This window comes from Rhipicephalus sanguineus, chromosome 6 (assembly GCF_013339695.2).
Source record: "Rhipicephalus sanguineus isolate Rsan-2018 chromosome 6, BIME_Rsan_1.4, whole genome shotgun sequence".
Taxonomy (NCBI): Eukaryota; Metazoa; Arthropoda; class Arachnida; order Ixodida; family Ixodidae; genus Rhipicephalus; species Rhipicephalus sanguineus.
Window position 1 is genome coordinate 8,506,003 of NC_051181.1, and position 18,702 is coordinate 8,524,704.

Consider the following 18,702-nt stretch of genomic DNA (forward strand, 5'->3'; position numbering starts at 1 on the left):
AACAAGAAAACCCTGAATATACAAAAACATTCCAAACAAAGAAAATTCAGAATATACAGTTTGGAGATAAATGACCCAGGAATAGTATAAAAAATTGTAAGTGCTCTACACAATCCTGCTAGTATTAACATACACAAAAAAGTATGAGACGAGGTACTGCTTCATTGCTCGTGCCGTGCGGTGAAGTGTTTTGTGGTTTTCGTGAAACACAGGTGCATTTTTCGCACTAAGATTTTGTAGTTTTTTTAATGAGAAAAGCCTGCTGCTGTTCTAATATAGATGAATGCCTGAGATGTGAACAACGTATATATAAATCAGAAGTCCAATGAACACCAGTTCATCTTCAGGAGAACTTGCGTTTGGCCTAGTTGGTGCTTACTGTTAGACATTTTGACCGCACAAAAAAGAAGAGGACAGAGGGAGATACGACGACACGGGTGGTAAACTTTCAACTCATTTTATTCACTGAAAGCCGTAGCAATATATAGACATTTATGACATGTGCAGATACAGTTACGTCCGCTCATCAGTTTAGTGGGGCAGCCACTGACAGGTGCCTTTTAGAAGGTGTTGACTGTCTTACCAAGAGTGTTTCCTGCCCGTCTTCGAATCGTACTGTATCCGTTATACATAGGACTTTGAACTTTTGTAAGAATAATGATCTTGTTATTTTGGAAGCAGATAAGGAAGGAGGGTTTGTAGTCCTTCCGAGGGGGATGTTTGGCGCAAAGGCCTCCGAGGCCTTGAGGAAAAATTTTAAACCTATAAAAAGCTCTGAAGCTAGGGTAAAGAGCAAGGTTATCAATATGTGCAAGTCTTTTAACCTAGATAGACTAGCCAGAGACATCAGTAGCACTATGAGTAAGGCCTTAGGTGTTTTTTTCACGGCGAAAACACATAAGCCCAATATTCCGTTCAGAACAATTGTTAGCGAGCGTGGAACCTGGCAGCTACATGTTAGTCGCTTCATTCTTAAGAGTTTGAGGAGTCTTGTTATTACGGATCCCTTTTTGACTAAAAGTTCGGATGATGTTGTCGCCTTTTTTAGGAACAACCCGGCCATAGGCCCAGCTTTTTCTGTAGATGTAGAGGACCTTTTTTATTCCATACCACATAGCAACCTGTTTAGGGCGGTTAGGATGTGCGTTGAAGAAAATGGCTCGATTCCTTTCCAGAACGCAAGTGGTATCTCGGTGGGACATTTTTTAACGCTTTTAGAGACTTATCTTAATAGCACTTTTATCAGCTTTGACGAACAGCTTTTTTTACTGAAGCGTGGCATCTGCATCGGGTCGTGTATTGCGCCGCTACTGTGTAATATATTTCTAGGTTACATTGACAAGGCGCTCGACGAAGCTTTTAAAAGCAATGCATTTTTAAACATTTTAACCGTTTTTAGATATATGGACGATTTTTTCATTGTTTTTACCGAGCAAGGCACTTTAACCACCTGTGATGCCATTCTGGATATGTTTAAACGCCTTGGCAAAGGTCTTTCCTTTACTCATGAGCTTCCACTTGAGAATACCCTGCGTTTTTTGGACCTAAGTATTTCTTTTGGCAATGGTCATGCCTGCTGGCAGTATTTTCCACGGGCACAGAAGGGTTTGGTGCCATATAATTCTTCCCAGTCAAAGATTGTGAAAAGGGGAGTTGCTATGCTCTGTTTAGAGTCGGCTCTCAGGAAGTCGTGCGTTCACAAAATGCAGGATGCATTTGACAATCAGATTTCCCGTCTCAAGACGGCTGGGTTCCCTGACTCGATGGTGACGCCAGTGGTGGAAACTCTCCTGCAGAAGGTGAAAGGTTCGAGGAGGGAGGCAAGGACGAGGACGACCACTCTTACCGTAAGACCTGAAGTGGTGCCTTATATACATAAGGTCAGCCACAACCTAAGGAAGGTAGCAGGGAGGTATGGCATCCCCCTTGTTTTTCGGCGCCCTTCAAGCTCTGCCCCCGTACCTCCAGAGAACCTAAAAGAAGACTCAGCTGTGGTTAAAACCATGCAAAGCCGTACGCAAAGTGCTCTACAGGAGTCGTGTACGAAATCCCCCTGACGTGCGGCAAGTCCTACATAGGGCAGACGGGGCGGTGCGTAAATGATCGAGCCAGGGAACACGAGCAAAAGGTAAAAAAATTCAGCAGATCCCACGTACCGTGGCAATCGATGTTATGCGAAGCTTGCGTGGGATGGTGACTGTGGTGTAATTTTTCATATTGAGCGAAACGTTACGGAATGACGCTAGAGAAATATGGAAGTGGTTTACGCACACTCATATGTTGAAGAGTCGCATATGTACTATACAACCAGTTGTTTACAGTTGCGTAACGATGGCAAGAGCAACATGGGTGTTACCAACACCAGACGCGGTAAGCTGATATGTAGTGCTTATATTATTCAATACCGGATAGCGCGAATCCGAACATGACAAAGAAGGAACACAGATGCACAGGACAGGCGTTACTCGCAACTAAGCTTCATTCAGGAAAGCTTCCCTAGATAAATACATGGCCGAGTGGCACGCGCAGCGCACTGCTCGTACTTTACAGTCAGGGTTACAGTTGTTAAGCTTATATTTTTCCATTATGACGGAGAACGCACGCACGTTTCACGAACCCGTGTATATGTGTAGAAGGGGTTCTTGACAGTTCTTGAGCAAGGTCATCATCACCGTGATCAGTAAGCACCAGCAGCTGGACGGGACTTGCTAATCGGATCCGTTCGTGATAGCGGCTACGAGGAGTCTAAGTGTAGTGAAGTGCGAGGTATAGTGCAGCTGGTGGAAATCCTGGATGCCTCTTACGATGAAATGATCTATGATGCCTCCTGTCGTGGACGCGGCAGCGAGGTCTTCCGATGCCCTCTCCACATCCAATCCGTGTTTCACGCAGTATAAGGACCAAGCGTTGTTGGGTCTTAATAAATCAATGTTGAAGTCACCGGTAATGATGAGAGACCTGATAATCTCAGCATATTTATTCTAGGAAGCATTTACACGGTTTTTGCGTAATCCGCGTGGTGCACGTTGCGGGCCACGTGGCGAATGGGTGGTAGTTGAGCGTCTTCCAGGGGTGTTCTGTCTTCAGTTTCCTCACTTTTCTTGCGTGCGCCGCGGTGGTGTAGTGGTTAAGGCGCTCGGCTGCTGACCCGAAGGTATCGGGTTCGATCCCGGCCGCGGCGGTCGCAATTCGGTGGAGACAAAATACTGAATGCCCCTGTTGTGTGCGATTTTCGGTACACCTTAAAGAATACCCGATGGCCAAAATTTGTGGAGCCCTTCGTAACGGCGTCTCTCATATCGTCGCTTTCAGACATAAAACCCCCCAACAATTATTATTATTATCACTTTCCTTGCGTGTCAATGTGTGTGTTCGCCGTTACTGTGTTGGTTGAGACTCTGTATCACCTGTGGCACACACCCGCATAGTATTAACTCTGGTTTACGGGTATGTGCCCCACGTGACTGAGAGAAAGGGTTTCATGACATACGTGACAGGTATTTTGCGTTATTCAAGTCACGACCAGTGAATCGTGTTCGTCATACACTGATCCCCTGCTATGCCAATTTTGGTATATTACAAGTTATGGAGACGACCAGGAGAGCGCCCAGACGTAGGCGGCTAGATAGATAGATAGATAGATAGATAGATAAATAGATAGATACATACGTAGATAGAAACGGCCAAAGTGCCTGAGGTTCGCTAAGAAATGCTTCGCATTTAAAAAAGAAGACGCTTTGGCGCACCTGCCTGCGCAGTAAAGACTGCGCGTGTGAACTACGCTTTCAGGAGATAAAGATTCTGGGCAGAAGCCAAGACCAAACAGCTCGGGAGCTATTAGAAGGTTATTTTATAAGAAAGAAAAGTGATGATTGTGTCAGTGACACCTCTATCAAAATTATTTCATTCAGAACTGTCTTTCTTCGACAAGTGGCTGCCCCACTAAACTGATGAGCGGACGTAACTGTATCTGCGCATGTCATAAATGTCTATATATTGCTAAGGCTTTCAGTGAATAAAATGAGTTGAAAGTTTAGCGCCCGTGTCGTCGTATCTCCCTCTATCCTCGTCTTTTTTGTGCGGTCAAAATGTCTAACAATACCAGTTCATCTGGCGTCACCTCTTTCAATGCGCCGCTTCTCTCCACATAGGTTCGTGGTCAAAAATGTGCATGCAAGCATATTTATTTGTATTTTGGAAATGGTATTGATCACGTCTGCCGTGAAAAAAAAGAAGGAGAACGAAATCACGCACGGCCGTAAAACATCTCACACCGCTCCTTAGTAAGGAGCCGAGGTGGGCTCCGGGTGGCCAAGAGCACATCCGGCAGCAGCACATCGTGCCCGAGCAATGTATGGACCTTGCGCATAACCAGAATAGCTCTAACATTGTGCACAAAGGTCAGCAGCTACGCACGCACGGCAGAGGAGGAGACCACTTGAGGCTGTAAATGAAACTAACCCCTGAACAGCTGTCAGTGATGTGATTGGCTGAAGCTGTTTTGGAGCAGGTTTTTGGAGCAGCAAAAAGTTCGTTTTGGAGCAGGTAAAAGGGCTTTTGGAGCAGCCAAAAACGCGTTTGGGAGCAGGGAAAACAGCTTTTGGAGCTGTTTCCCTGCTGTTTTGGAGCTCCAGCTAAAAGCTCACTGCCAAGTGGAAAAAATGAACGTGTGAAGCAAACAGTCAAATAAGGAGGAACTCTTTTGAAATAAAAAGTTCTGTCCAATAATGGGTGTTTGCATAACACCACTGGATCACCTAACGGCCCCATAAGCATAAACATTGGTGTTGCAGTCTTATAATGGCTTAGTGTGGTCAAACAAACAACGGAGGTAGGGTTAGCCAACTACAGTAGAATCTCGGTGATAGAATCTGAAGGGGGAGCGACAATATTCGTATCCCCCAAAATTTCGCGTCATCAAAAAACTAGCAAAATCTGTTTTCAAATGACAATATACGCACAAAACATTTATTTCCGTCAAAAGAACTCGCGTACGCCTTTCTGGGACACATCTGAACGGACCAATGAGGGACGGCACAGCTGGCTGTCGCGAAAGCATATGTCAAAGCTTCGCATGAGGCCAACTGAAAACTAAGTGAAGTCCACTCCACCATAGTGACCAGGGGCATAGTAAGGGGGGTTTGGGGGGTTCAAACCCCCCTCGAAATTTTTCAGTTTTGCTTGCGTATATATACACGCACACATGCAAACACACGCATGAACATACATAAAGTATGGTTGAACCCCTCTCCCCCCCCCCCCGAAAAAAATTTCTGGCTACGCCCCTGATAGTGAGAAGCGAAGATCGACACGAACGCCGAAAGGCTTCGTGCCTGGGGCATATATGGTATGGTAAACTTTATTGAGGTCCTGGCCGAAATTTTTTTTGGGGGGGTGGCACCTCCTTGATTTGAAATGGGGGCCGGGCAGGCAGATGTGGTCAAGTGTCATTTTGCGCTGTGTATGCCATAGCAAAATAAAATTTTTCGGGAAGGGGGGGGGGGTGACCCCTACCCCAGTTACTCCAGTGCTTCGTGCCTTTTTTTTTACGACTATATAGCCTTTAATCTACCGCTACATTAGCCGCGTAGCTTCGGAGCTCGTAGTCGCTATCGATGATCGCGTTGATAGCGACCGTGGTTTCGTGCGCGGCGGTTGCGGCAAACGGTAGTTCCGTTTTCAATCCGCCTGCGCTGGCCGCGCACATGCCTTCAAAACTTTTCAAAACTACGTCGGTTGTTCCTATCTATAATCCCATCTGCCGCGGTTTTGTGCACGGCGTTAGCGGGAAGCAGCGTCGCTTAGACTGAGTGGGCGTTGGACGCACGTGCACTTTCGGAGTCCCGTCAGTTTCGTCGTCGCCATACATGATAGTGTCAAAAGCGACCGCGGTTTCGCCCACAGCCGTTGTGGCAAACGATAACCACAGTTCTGACAGTGTGCGTGCTGGCCGTGAGCGTACTTCTGAAGCTAACAGCAGTCTGCTCTTGACAGTCGCTCGACTGATTCGGTACCAAAGTTCTTATCACCCGCCGCGACGCGGAAAAGTGTTCGGAACATCCAAATTTCGGCCCATTCGACACAGCGGAATTCGGCTGGGGAATTTCACGAATTCGTATCAGCCGGTTACATTTACATCAACCCCCCGTAAATTGGTTTACTGTGGGTTTGCAAAAAGCCTGGATCGGACTGGGTTGCAATTTTTGTGAAGTCCAAATACGTCTGATATGCAGGTCTTTGGAGTTTTCAGTACACCTGCTGAATTCCGGTGCTGCTTCGTGGCCTCAATGTGCCTTTTGCTAGCAGCATGTCACTTCATCGCTGCAAAACCATTATGTTCACGGTTAATAGTCTCACTGCAGACAATGCAAAATCCACTGCCATCGCTGCCTTGGCGACACCAAGATGATATAGTGTCACCATTTTCGTCCATCTTGCTCAGGATGTTGACAATGAACTTGGTGGAACGTCCTGAGGCTCTGACCCGCCGAGGACGGAATAGTCTTTAAGTTCGCCGTGGAACGGCTATCAACAGTTTTCCACGAGGTTTGCTCACTGACTGGAGTCGTGTTAAGTGAAAATCCTCAAACAACACGAAGCTGCCAATTAACTGCACCAGTTCACGACTGGTGCGAAGCTTGTCCGCTATCTTGCCAGCTTCTCTGTTTGCGATAACCGCGGTTAGGAGACTAAGTGCTGTTATTTCTGCTGTGTAGCTATCCCTAACCACGGTTAAGGTTGTCCTTGTGACAGGGGTATAACACTGGTTCGAGTAGCGGAACTTAAAAAAGGGGGCAAAAATAAGACAGGCATGGACGTCGCTGTGCCACACTGAAATTTTACTTCTATGTTGCTGCGGCGGTGCGGTCACACCAGCTCGCGGCGAGCCGTTTCTTCCGAGGTGCATTTTTGCGGGGTCACGCCAATTTACAGCAGTCGGGAGAGGGTTATGCCGGCCCCCAAAAATCTGAGCAAGCCAACCCAACGCTTAACGAGCCTACCCATCAATCTGCGTCCGGTCAGGTCCCCCAGAAAGCACCAGGCAGCGTGTCGAGAAAAATGATGCACGAACCCATTCCTCTCGCGGCACGAAAATTTTCCCACACAGCAGCTTTGGAGTGTCGCGTTTTGCCGCCGCCGGCGCGCTGCGCACATTTTTTCGCTAGTGTGCTTATAGTTTGGCGCAGTTTTGGCGCAGAATCAGCGGAGATGTAGCAGGATGTAGCAGGTTTGACGTCTTGGCGCAGTTTGGCGCACATGTTAAGGCAGGTAGCGCAAAGAGACACGGACACAAGCGAAGAATAAGTGCACAGGACAAGCGCCAACTTCAAACTAAAGTTTATTTCCTGAATCCTCGCCTATTTATCTTATATCACACCACCACAAAGTCACCATGGAGAGAACAACTGATACTGCTGCGAATGTCATGACGCCGACTCACCTTAATCATTTCTTATACCTAAAATGATAACAATACTAAAACGCGCAAAACCGCGCAGTCAAACACTGATAACTCGAAACCATCATAATAAGAACACGCATGCTCAGAATGGAATGTTCCCATTACGCGGCAAGGGTAGCAGCGAGGTTGGCCGAAAGAAAAGCTATCTCACACGGGAGTAGGCTCAGTGAAGCCTGGCTAACACATACAGAATCGCTCTTGAAAATTAAAAACGCTTCTACAATCTCTCTGGACAGCTTGTTCCGGTTCCGGTACATCACCGCCGTGTCAGACAAAAGTGGATCACACCCGCACTGCCGACAGTGCATCGCGAGATGCGAGTATGGCGAACCTTTTAGAGAGCTGAAATGTTCTCTGAGCCTGATGTTCAAACATCTGCCCGTCTGGCCTATATATTTACGCCCGCACGAAAAAGGAATGCAGTACACAACGTTAAGAGTGCACGAAACGAACCGCATACCGTGCCTAACGGTACAGATCGCCGTTCTGTGATCTTCCTTGCTGCACATGCGCCTCTGCAACTTTGGACAAATGGCTCCCACCTTGTTTTTTGCCGTGAAAACAATGTCAACGTCATGACGTGAAGCTACCTTTTTGACGCGATGAGAAAACCCGTGGATGTACGGTATAACCGCGAAACTGTTCCTCTCTACCGTTTGACCCTTTGACGAACTCTGTGCTCCCGTTTTTACTGTCCTTAAACATTTGAAGGCGGCCGCGGCAATAATAGACTCTGGGTACCCAGCCTTCTGAAGCCTTTTCACCTGTCCATTCATACTTTCTGTCATCAAATGTTCGCAAGATTTCTTTAGGGCCGAGTGAATGCAAGAGAGAACGATACCTTGCGAACATTTGATGACAGAAAGTATGAATGGACAGGTGAAAAGGCTTCAGAAGGCTGGGTACCCAGAGTCTATTATTGCCGCGGCCGCCTTCAAATGTTTAAGGACAGTAAAAACGGGAGCACAGAGTTCGTCAAAGGGTCAAACGGTAGAGAGGAACAGTTTCGCGGTTATACCGTACATCCACGGGTTTTCTCATCGCGTCAAAAAGGTAGCTTCACGTCATGACGTTGACATTGTTTTCACGGCAAAAAACAAGGTGGGAGCCATTTGTCCAAAGTTGCAGAGGCGCATGTGCAGCAAGGAAGATCACAGAACGGCGATCTGTACCGTTAGGCACGGTATGCGGTTCGTTTCGTGCACTCTTAACGTTGTGTACTGCATTCCTTTTTCGTGCGGGCGTAAATATATAGGCCAGACGGGCAGATGTTTGAACATCAGGCTCAGAGAACATTTCAGCTCTCTAAAAGGTTCGCCATACTCGCATCTCGCGATGCACTGTCGGCAGTGCGGGTGTGATCCACTTTTGTCTGACACGGCGGTGATGTACCGGAACCGGAACAAGCTGTCCAGAGAGATTGTAGAAGCGTTTTTAATTTTCAAGAGCGATTCTGTATGTGTTAGCCAGGCTTCACTGAGCCTACTCCCGTGTGAGATAGCTTTTCTTTCGGCCAACCTCGCTGCTACCCTTGCCGCGTAATGGGAACATTCCATTCTGAGCATGCGTGTTCTTATTATGATGGTTTCGAGTTATCAGTGTTTGACTGCGCGGTTTTGCGCGTTTTAGTATTGTTATCATTTTAGGTATAAGAAATGATTAAGGTGAGTCGGCGTCATGACATTCGCAGCAGTATCAGTTGTTCTCTCCATGGTGACTTTGTGGTGGTGTGATATAAGATAAATAGGCGAGGATTCAGGAAATAAACTTTAGTTTGAAGTTGGCGCTTGTCCTGTGCACTTATTCTTCGCTTGTGTCCGTGTCTCTTTGCGCTACCTGCCTTAACATGAGTTCCCACAAACTAGCCCAGTTATCCGTTCTCGTAAGTTTGGCGCAATTGGCGCAGCTATCACATCACTGAGCTGTGGATGTCCCAGGCTGACGCAAAGCATCGTTGCTGTCAGAGCTTGAAATTGAGGTGCTGTCATCTTCGGACTCCAAGCTCGTTTCCTCGGCACTCAGTTCAGGTGTGATTGCATGATAGTTTCGAGCGTTTCTCCCAACGCCGGTCCAAACCCACGCGCGCGTGACGCCGCCGCCATAGGAGCGATAGTGACACCGAAACTCTTGGAAACTGGCTGAAAAGGCCACCTCCACACGTTATACATGAGGCAGACCTTCAGAAATGAGTTCTGGTGGAATAAATCTTCCCCGACTCCAAACAGCAGCTCTCTAGTGAATAGCTGGCATAGGTAAATTTCGGGCAATTATTGCCGCCCAACACTGTCAGATTGCGAAGCTCACCATAATTTGATATTTGACTGAATTACAGAACTGTGGTGTTACTGAAACATAATCACGAGCGGCAGAAGTTTCTCTCAAGTGCATCAGCCAAGCACACTTTCCCGACAACACATGCAGATTGGTTCGCACAAAAGTCTGTCAGATCACTGTGTTGCCAAAGCGGGCAAATTCAAACTGATTCTGAAAGCTCAGTGGCTGGACCAGCGCCTCCACTACGTTTCTGCGCCTGGGCAAAGGAGAGGAGCGCAATGGGAACCGACCTGGGCATTAGTGCGACTTTTAGCTGCCAAGTACCGCCACTGAAGTCGCTCGCGGAAACAATGCCGTGGCTGCATTCGAAGCTGCTATATGGTTCAGTTTTTGGCTGTATTCGCGCTGTGCAAAGTATAATGAGAACTTGTAAACGGGAATCGTGAAGCAGCTGTCCCTTCTGGGCAACCGGCAACCAGCCCATTTCGAAGGCATGTGTTGTCCGCGGCTATTTAATCGAGGCGCTCGCGTGTCGTCTGCTAGGCCGATGCCAGTGATGCGTGGAAGACTGTTTTGTCACCGTTACGTTCGCTTGACTGAGAGTTGGTTTTTGACTGTCTGAAAGTGCATTTTTGAAAGCAGCATTTTTCAGGAGCTAATACTGAAAGCTTGGGTGCTTAAAGTTCCTCGATGCGTGCTATCGTCTGCTGGTGTAGCACACTATACGCAAGCCTGGAGTTCATGCGCTAAATAGCACAAAATGTCACGACTGGTTCCAGGGATATACGTGATCACACGTTCCCTTCGTAAAGCTTTTGAGAATTACATTTGTTGCCACCGAGAGAAAGCAACAGCTGGTGCCAGAAAATGGGTAACTATGCCAGGTGATTCCACCATTTCAGAGCTGAAAGCAATTAAACAGTGTTGGCACGAAAAATAAAAACAGCTGCATATGCGGCGTGCTTCCTGCAACAGTGGCCGATGTGTATGAACAGGCGCTGTTGTTCAAGTCTAAAGTCGTATATAGTGCCGACTCTCAACTTCAGCCAATGTGAAATGCATGAAAAATGCGGGCTGTCGTGGTTGCTTGAGCTCGCTTTGTATTTGTCAACGGATTGCTGTAGCCTCAGTATCTGGCTCCTTAGCTCTGTTTCTCTTATCTTCCGTTTGGCCTTTTCGGTAGTGCACAAAGTCAAGGCCGAATGACTTCTATGAAATCATCGGGTCTTAAATGACAGCTACATAAACTAGTGTAGTTTGAAGATGTATTAGGAGACCAATTATCCCGCCTAATTCCTGCAAGCCACCACTCCTGAACACCAACGGCAGCTGGAATTTCATGGAACAACAGCCAAACAGTGTATTAAGGCGAAAGCCTTAGATGCCTCCTCAAACGCAAAAATTGACCATCGGCGGCGTCAACACGAGTGATGGAAGAAATCATCATTACGTGATGACATTATCATACAACGTCATATTACATCTTTGCTTGGTCAAAATGGGCCGATCACAGAGGCAGTGCACGGAGGCAGTACCTGAGTTGCAGAAAGCTTGCAGTGCGCCTCCTACCCTTGAGGCTGTAAGAAAAGCACGTTAGGTGCAGAAATATCTCAAAGGGAGGCAACGGATGTTAATACATTCACTGGGAAGAAGAAGATGAAGATTGCTTTCGCCCTCCAGTCGTCTTAGGCGAATGCATAAGCGACCCTGTGAGTTTTTTTTATCAATGGAGGAAAATAAAAAAAGACAATTGTGCATTCTTTCCGTTTGATTTGCAGAGTGCAGTGATGCTACCGAGGACTTCCGATTTGGAGCAATTTTTGGAGCAGCAAAATTTCCATTTTGGAGCACTTTGGAGCAGCAAAATTTTCATCTTGGAGCACTTTGGAGCAGATAATTTTGCATCTGGGAGCACTCTGGAGCAGCGAATTTTACATCCTGGAGTGCACTACAGAAGCATATTGCAATAACATTCAAGCACCGGAATATTACTACGGGGCTTTTATGAAGGCTAGAAATATTTCGATTCATTGCAAATCTCATGGAAAAAATCATCTCAGGAGAACTCCATACTTCACTCGCTAATGAAAAAATAAGGGCTCATGCAGTTGAGTGTTCTGAATTAACCTCTTCGGCAATTATTTTTGACACTAGCAAATAAACAGAATACCAGATCAATAAAATTACATTTTATGAAATAACACTCTAAATACATCTATGTGGTTATCAGCAGACATTGTAGACAAACGCCGTGATGTACAGCAGTGCTTCAATGCCAAAGAGCCAAACTATCCCTAATGCATTCCCCTAAGAAAACTCCAAGGCGAAAGCCAGGTTCTTTTTCTTCTCGATTGACAGGTTGATCCTCTCCCTCCCTCTCTGCAAGCTATCTGCACCTCACCTGGTTTTGCGCTAGCTCCATGATCGGCGCACCGATTACGGAAGCAGTGTAAAGCGACGATGTCGTGATGGCGTCATCACGTGACATCACGATATATGACGCCATGATGACGTCACAAGTTCTGACGATCTATGACGTGATGATGACGCCATCACGATTATTTTTTGCATCAATCGATTGACACCGCCGACGGTCAATTTTCGTGTTCGATAAAGCATCTGATGCTTTCGCATTAATATTGCGTATTGAACGTTAACAACCTGGCCTTACATACCAAACTGTCCTCCACCATGTCACCTCCTTGCCATGCACGAAACAGCTTCGCTTATCATCCACTTCACAGAGTGAAATGGCTCCTCAACTTTTTTTAAATGTTTATTGTGATAACAATTAAATGTACGCTCTCCGCGGATTTTTGCCGTCGCCATTGCCGTAATTTTCTGTATAAAGACCAAATTAATAACATCACCACGCGCATTCTAGCCGCGAGTAAAAGCTCGCGAGCGCTGGCGACGAACGCAGCTGAAGCGGAGATTAAGCTAGCCAGCCGTCTGTCTCCGTCGCACGGACAGCGCATGAGATAACATCTTCCCGAGATAACATCTTCCCGCGTGCGGGCCTGCCGTCAATTGCTCATCAAACAGAGAGGAAACGCCCCGCCTGTCTTTCGTAAGGAGCATGAAAGGACACCAAGAGATCGGGGGGGGGGGGGGGGGACGCATCGCTCGAAGGGCGCAGTCATAAAGTCCCTCTATCTTTGAAATGTAGCGAAAGGTCTTGATCCAGCCGCCGCGCCCTGCGATAGGTCGGTTGGCGACACGTGACCTTTTTGCCTTCGCGCCCCGCCCAAAGGGTCCAGCGGCGGCAGCGCTGTGCCGGCGATAGGTACGGATCAGTGTGTTTTCAAGCGTGGAGTGGGGTGATTTTAGCAAGTAGAGAGTACTTCACGCGCCTCTGTCACATTGTTGTTGCAAACCAGAAGCGTTTATGTACATGAAGTTGAGTGGACGCAGGAATTCTGCATTGTAATTTAATGTTTCGAGCGTGACGTGCTAGTATGTCGGGTCTCTATGCCTTCAGCTGCCTCCCCGCGCGGAGGACAGAAAAAAGCTTTTTTTTTTTTTTTTTCGTTCCTCGCGGTGACAAAAATATATGCTGAAGGAAGGCCCAACAAAATCAGTCGCAAGAAATTTGTGCCCACAGAAAACATCCGGATATGCGAAGTAAGTGATTTTGTAATGGTTATAACCTCAAGCAGCCTCTCGCCTGGCCGGCGTGCTTTTGTTCGTGCATATGCATGAGCATTATCTCAGCAACACTATTATTGCTTTGGCATTCTTTATGTCGTAGATTTGTGCGCAGTAGTCAATGGAGAGTCGCACCCCGTATCTCTAACATTAAATTCCTCGGAACCCAATAAAGCTGCCTTTGTTTTCCTCACCGAGGTGGCCTGAACACTACAAGCTCACAGGGAAATGAGCATTTGGGATTAGTTTTTTGCCACACCCTGCCGTGTTTTGCCGCACTGCTGTGTGCGAGATCGATTAAGACTTCTTCGTTGAAGCATTCCGCGTGATGTTTTCCCCAGAGGACCAGAATGCTTTTGACATGTTCGAATAAATAATATTGCAAGACGCTGAGAGGAAAAGACTGAAACCATATATGCCGCACCGAACATCTTTGCTGATTTGCCAAGGCAGAACGAACGGAAGCCACCCTGCAAGTGAATGAGGGGGGATCAGTCCTCACAACAAAACTACCTAAGAAAAAATTTGTTATGAATTTATGCAATAAAACCCAGTTTTTCAATAAGTACTCTTTTGTTCTCTTGCATCTCTACAAAAAGCCACCTAACTCAGTTTTTCTGGTTGTAGTCTGGTTTCAGGGCCTGTACGTGTATACATACCTCAAATTTATTTGAAATTGCATTGGGTAACATTGCAACATACCTTTATATCTGCGGGACACGGGGGCAGCGGGGGGTAGTAAAAGGGGGACGGCTTTGGATAAATGCACGTTGTTAAAAACAGTTAAACATTAAAATGGGGGAGACACTAGTGGGCATACTATATTTCCTAGATCTTGAAAGGTACTCAAGTTGCTGATATTCCTCAAATGCAGTGCGACTGCATGTGTGGAATATACCCTCTTCTCCTAAGTAAACCTCTTAAAGTATACATAAAATAAGCTTAGTTAAAAATAGCGTGTAACCGTGGGAAGACTTCCGAACAGTGACAAACACAGTCAAGCCTATAATAGCACGTATTTTGCGCTACGCAATACAAGAGCGCTAGGTGCCCGACGCAGTTTCCGATGAAGTTACCTGCCTATTTTATTCGAGCTAGAAAACAAGCACTTTTAACTCACCCAAACACCGCCTGTTCTTCTAGTTACGCTGAATGTCAAAATATGCAAAGAAAAATAAATGCCCTGCATGACAGCTGCTGTGGGGAACCCGCTCGGAACCTGCTTCGGAAAGGCACGAGTTTTATTTCAATATTTAACGTGCTCCGTGCTCGTTAAAGTTATTGTACCTGTAGTTTGATAACTGATGAGCATTTTAAGCCACAAATATTAATAATTTAGCGGTTCAAGCGAGCACCGAGTTCGGTTTCAGGCGCTCGCAATATGCACGGAAGCGAGCGGCGCGTCGTCTGCTATCGCTGCTCCTTGGACCCCTCGAGAGGGCGCGCGTGTAGTTGTCGCTACCTTTATAAATATAGGGACCTTACGCAGTCGCTTGCGCGCGCGCCATCTCGAGGCATCAGGAGACGGCTCGTAAACTTGCTGTGCTCCCAACGCTTACTTCGTGTTTAGAGAACTCAGAGCAAGAAAACGCTTCGGTTCCTGGAGCGGCCATATTCCCTTAAACCAGCGTTTTGTTGAGTTACGCGAGATCGGATTCAAAAGAGTTAGCTGCTAGTCTTACTTCGTTTTACGATACAATTTTTTGGTATCGCATTCATTGCTTCGCTCTTAAGTGAAACTGAGTTTTTTTAACCGTTAGCTATTGACCCCCGAAAGCGAGGGGCGGACGTGTAACGTGGGGTAGCCGCTTCACTGTGGGCCGTCGGCGACGGGCCCGCTACTGACAGCTGCGTATTTGCGGCTGCTCCGACCAGGAGATATGCTTTTATTAATGAGATGACATTTTTAAAAAGCAAGCAAAAAATTCGAAGCGGAACCCTAGCACGTGAGCTCGAAAGGGCAGGGCCTTTTAGGGGGTATTTACCGCAGAGTGATTAAACTCGGTCGTGCTGGTATAAGCAATTACGAAAAAGCTCTTCCGAATGAAGATCCATGGATAAAGTATATCTGAGGAAAAGTGTGAACGCGTTTCCACCGTTCGCGTGCTCTTCCATAAACGCGAAGCAAGGAAAATTCGATATTGTTCCATATATATACTGCTAGTGATCCCAGATTTCATTCCGCGATGTCCGGAAACAGAAGTGACAGACATTTTAGCAGCACACATGTAGTTATTACTGAACATTGCTTTCCTTACGTGCCGTGCGACGCATGAAACGAGCTATCAGCAGCGTTTCTAGAACAGATGACGTCCGCCGATGAATCGCCGTCGCACTTTCTCGCTACCGAGAGGCCTAGACGTCACTGTCACGAGCCTCTGCATGCGGAGAGCGCGTTTTGCTGTCGAGCCGACTTGCAGAACAGAAGGTGCGTCGGCACCGTGCATGGCATCGTGGCTTATTCGGGACGCACGTGCGAGCGCTATTTATTCAGCGGAATAATTCTTGGTCCATGGTTGCGACTTTGGCAGCCACAAGATCAAGCTGCACATGTTCTGACTCGCTGGCCGTGCGATTGCCGATGATAGACGCCCCCAAACCCGAGACTTTGGCGCAGTTTGGCGCAATTTTCGTCGATATTATCAGGATGGCGCAGTAAATACAATTTGGCGCACTTTGGCGCAGTTGGCGCAGGAGTGGAATCACTGAGAGTGGTACACAACAGTATGACATACTGAGGCATGCAAATGACGCGGTTGTAATAGCCTGAAGTAGAAAATAAACTTGCTTAAAATATACTTGTGGGCTAGTTGGTTGGTCATATTCACAATAAATGGCAGCGCACACCGGATTGAGACAGATACAAAAAACACGAAAAAAGGACGACATCAGCGCTGGTGTCGCCCTTTTTTCGTGTTTTGTGTATCTGTCTTAACCCGGTGTGCGCTGCCGTTTATCACGTATATAGAAAATAAAACTCTAATACTATCTAACTCGAATACAAGTATCGAACCAGCCGTGATGACTCAAAAAGACAGAGTCATCCATGATACAATCAAAGACCATCTAGAATCTTTATTGCGACCACGATCAGAGCATGATGAAAACAATGAGCTGCTATGTTCACATTTCTTTTCATCCCCCCCTGTACCCGTGAAACCCTGCGAGAAGCATGAATGCAATTAAACTCCGATGCAAACACCAATTTTTGAGCTCCGTAATATGCACGGCCGTTCAGCGCCAGCATCCCGTAGCCTACTCGCACAGCGCCACCACGCGGCAGTGGTGAGTGGAGGCAGAGCGCGCGCTCAATGGCCCGAACAGAGCATTCGCCCGGGCACTGAAAAAACAGGAGGTGATGGCTGGACTAACCACTAGGAGGTGCTAGTTGCACGAGAAACAGGTCCAACATGCCAATATCGACTGTTCAAAGCATCGATCACCGGTGATCGATTTGAATAGGCGTGGTAACGAAAGAGTTAACAGCTGCCGAATGAGAGGTGGTGCTGTGATTACGCGGTGGAACGTGGCGCGGCAGTGCCAACCTGTCGGCGAGGATAGACCGGCGTACAGAAAACAGCAGCGGGTTTCTTGGGGTTTGGTATTGTGCGTGGACGGACGTCTCCCACAGTGGGTCCATGGGGGACGATACTGCGGCTCGTTGCCCGCAGGCTCCTCGTGGTAAGTCGAACATCAGCGACACCACATCTGCAGTACATTGTGCGTCTTATTCATTCTAAAAAGAGCGTGCAAACCCGGACACAAGAAATAAGTCAGATTGTATTGGCATTGTATAAGGTTGCTTAGTCTAAAAGCAGGTTAATAAATGTCCACATGTTCCAAGAGCGGCGCTCATCAGGCCCCACAACTTCAGCCAGATCTCCAGGTCCCCAAGAGACAGGATTCATTAGGTTGTGTCTAACAAAGAAATGAGCCCCTCAAAAATATTTTGTTCATTCATAGTGTCATGTGGTAGTGACTGTAAAGCACGCAGAACAGAAGTTGGCACAGATGAAACTTCTTATTGGGTGAACTTCTGCCCAGGATATGGAAAGTCCAAGTAGCTACAAGCAACACATGCCGTACACTGATAGCAGCAATCGCTGTCGTCCACGGTCTGTATTCTGATCATTGGCAGGACGAGTCGTCTCTTACACATCAGTGATGGAAACTTTCAGTGTTATCGCTAGTGCTCGCGTAAGCACCCGAATAATGATGCCACTAATTGCGTCTTTCGAGTAATCTTAACAGGATGATCTCAAACGGTCGTGAAGCAGAACACACATTGCAGCGTGGTCTGCACCAAGCGGGAGTTAGTTTCTACGGCTGAAATCCAAATACATCAAAATAAAGAAGTAAGGGAGCATGGCAACAGAGAGGGACTTGCCACGGTAGACTTACTGCCTTAGCTTAGCATGCGAGGGTTTATTGGTCAGCTGCCGCCTCGTACAAAGATCACGTGGTACATGACACCCTCTGGCAAAAAGTGTTCCACACTCGCTGCCTTGCCTACGAGTGGCGCTGGCTAAAGCTCCCATGGATTACTTGTACAGAAATATCCCACGAAGTGGACGGGGAAACACCTCCCATCGCAGCTCAATTGGCACAGCACTGGACGCATAATTCAAAGGTTGCGGGTTCGGATTGCTCAGACAGAAAGGAGATTCTTTGTCCACTTTAGTTTGCTTAAATTGAGCTCATAATTATAAGACTACAGTTAAAAGACAACAATTAAAGTCCTTTATGCCCTTCTTTTGTCCAGAAAATATAGTCATCTTATTCACAAGTTCAATAAGCTCCAGTAATGTAGGCATGAACGCTTGAAAGGTAGCTCTCAAACCCATCCATTACAGTAGATACAAGCCAGTGAGACTTAAGCCTTTCTTCTAGAAACCGTTCTTACTACTACTCTTGTGAAATTGTCGTTGTTAGGTGGTGCTTACTTTTGACACCCAACCTGTTTGCCTTCTCCTCTGGTTGGGGAATAGTGTATGAAGCATACACATGCACGCACTCAGGTTGCTGCCTTGAAGACGACACCTGTTGAAACGTTGGCTCCAGCGACACCCCGTGTTCAAGGATTTTTCACCACTTCAAGCTGCCACATGTCTACAAGCAGGACGAAATGCAAGCGCTCAGGGGCATCCACGTTATACGAGGCAAACTAATCCAGCTCTGAAATTACGCTTTGAAACCCGGCTTCAGTTATCGGTGTAGTCAATCACTGGATTAGTCTGCCCCTCAGCACTAGCTTCTCGTCCAGCTTTTAGACATTTGTGCCTACAGCATCTTTGTTTGCTTTCCTGTCATTTTGTCAT

At 47.0% G+C, this 18,702-nt stretch overlaps 1 protein-coding gene across 1 annotated transcript in view; it reads right to left on the reverse strand.

The window, feature by feature from the left end:
- The window catches only part of LOC119395588 (kinesin-like protein KIFC1), a 273,777-nt gene that overhangs the window by 122,447 nt on the left and 132,628 nt on the right, over window positions 1-18,702 (reverse strand). The window lies entirely within an intron of this gene.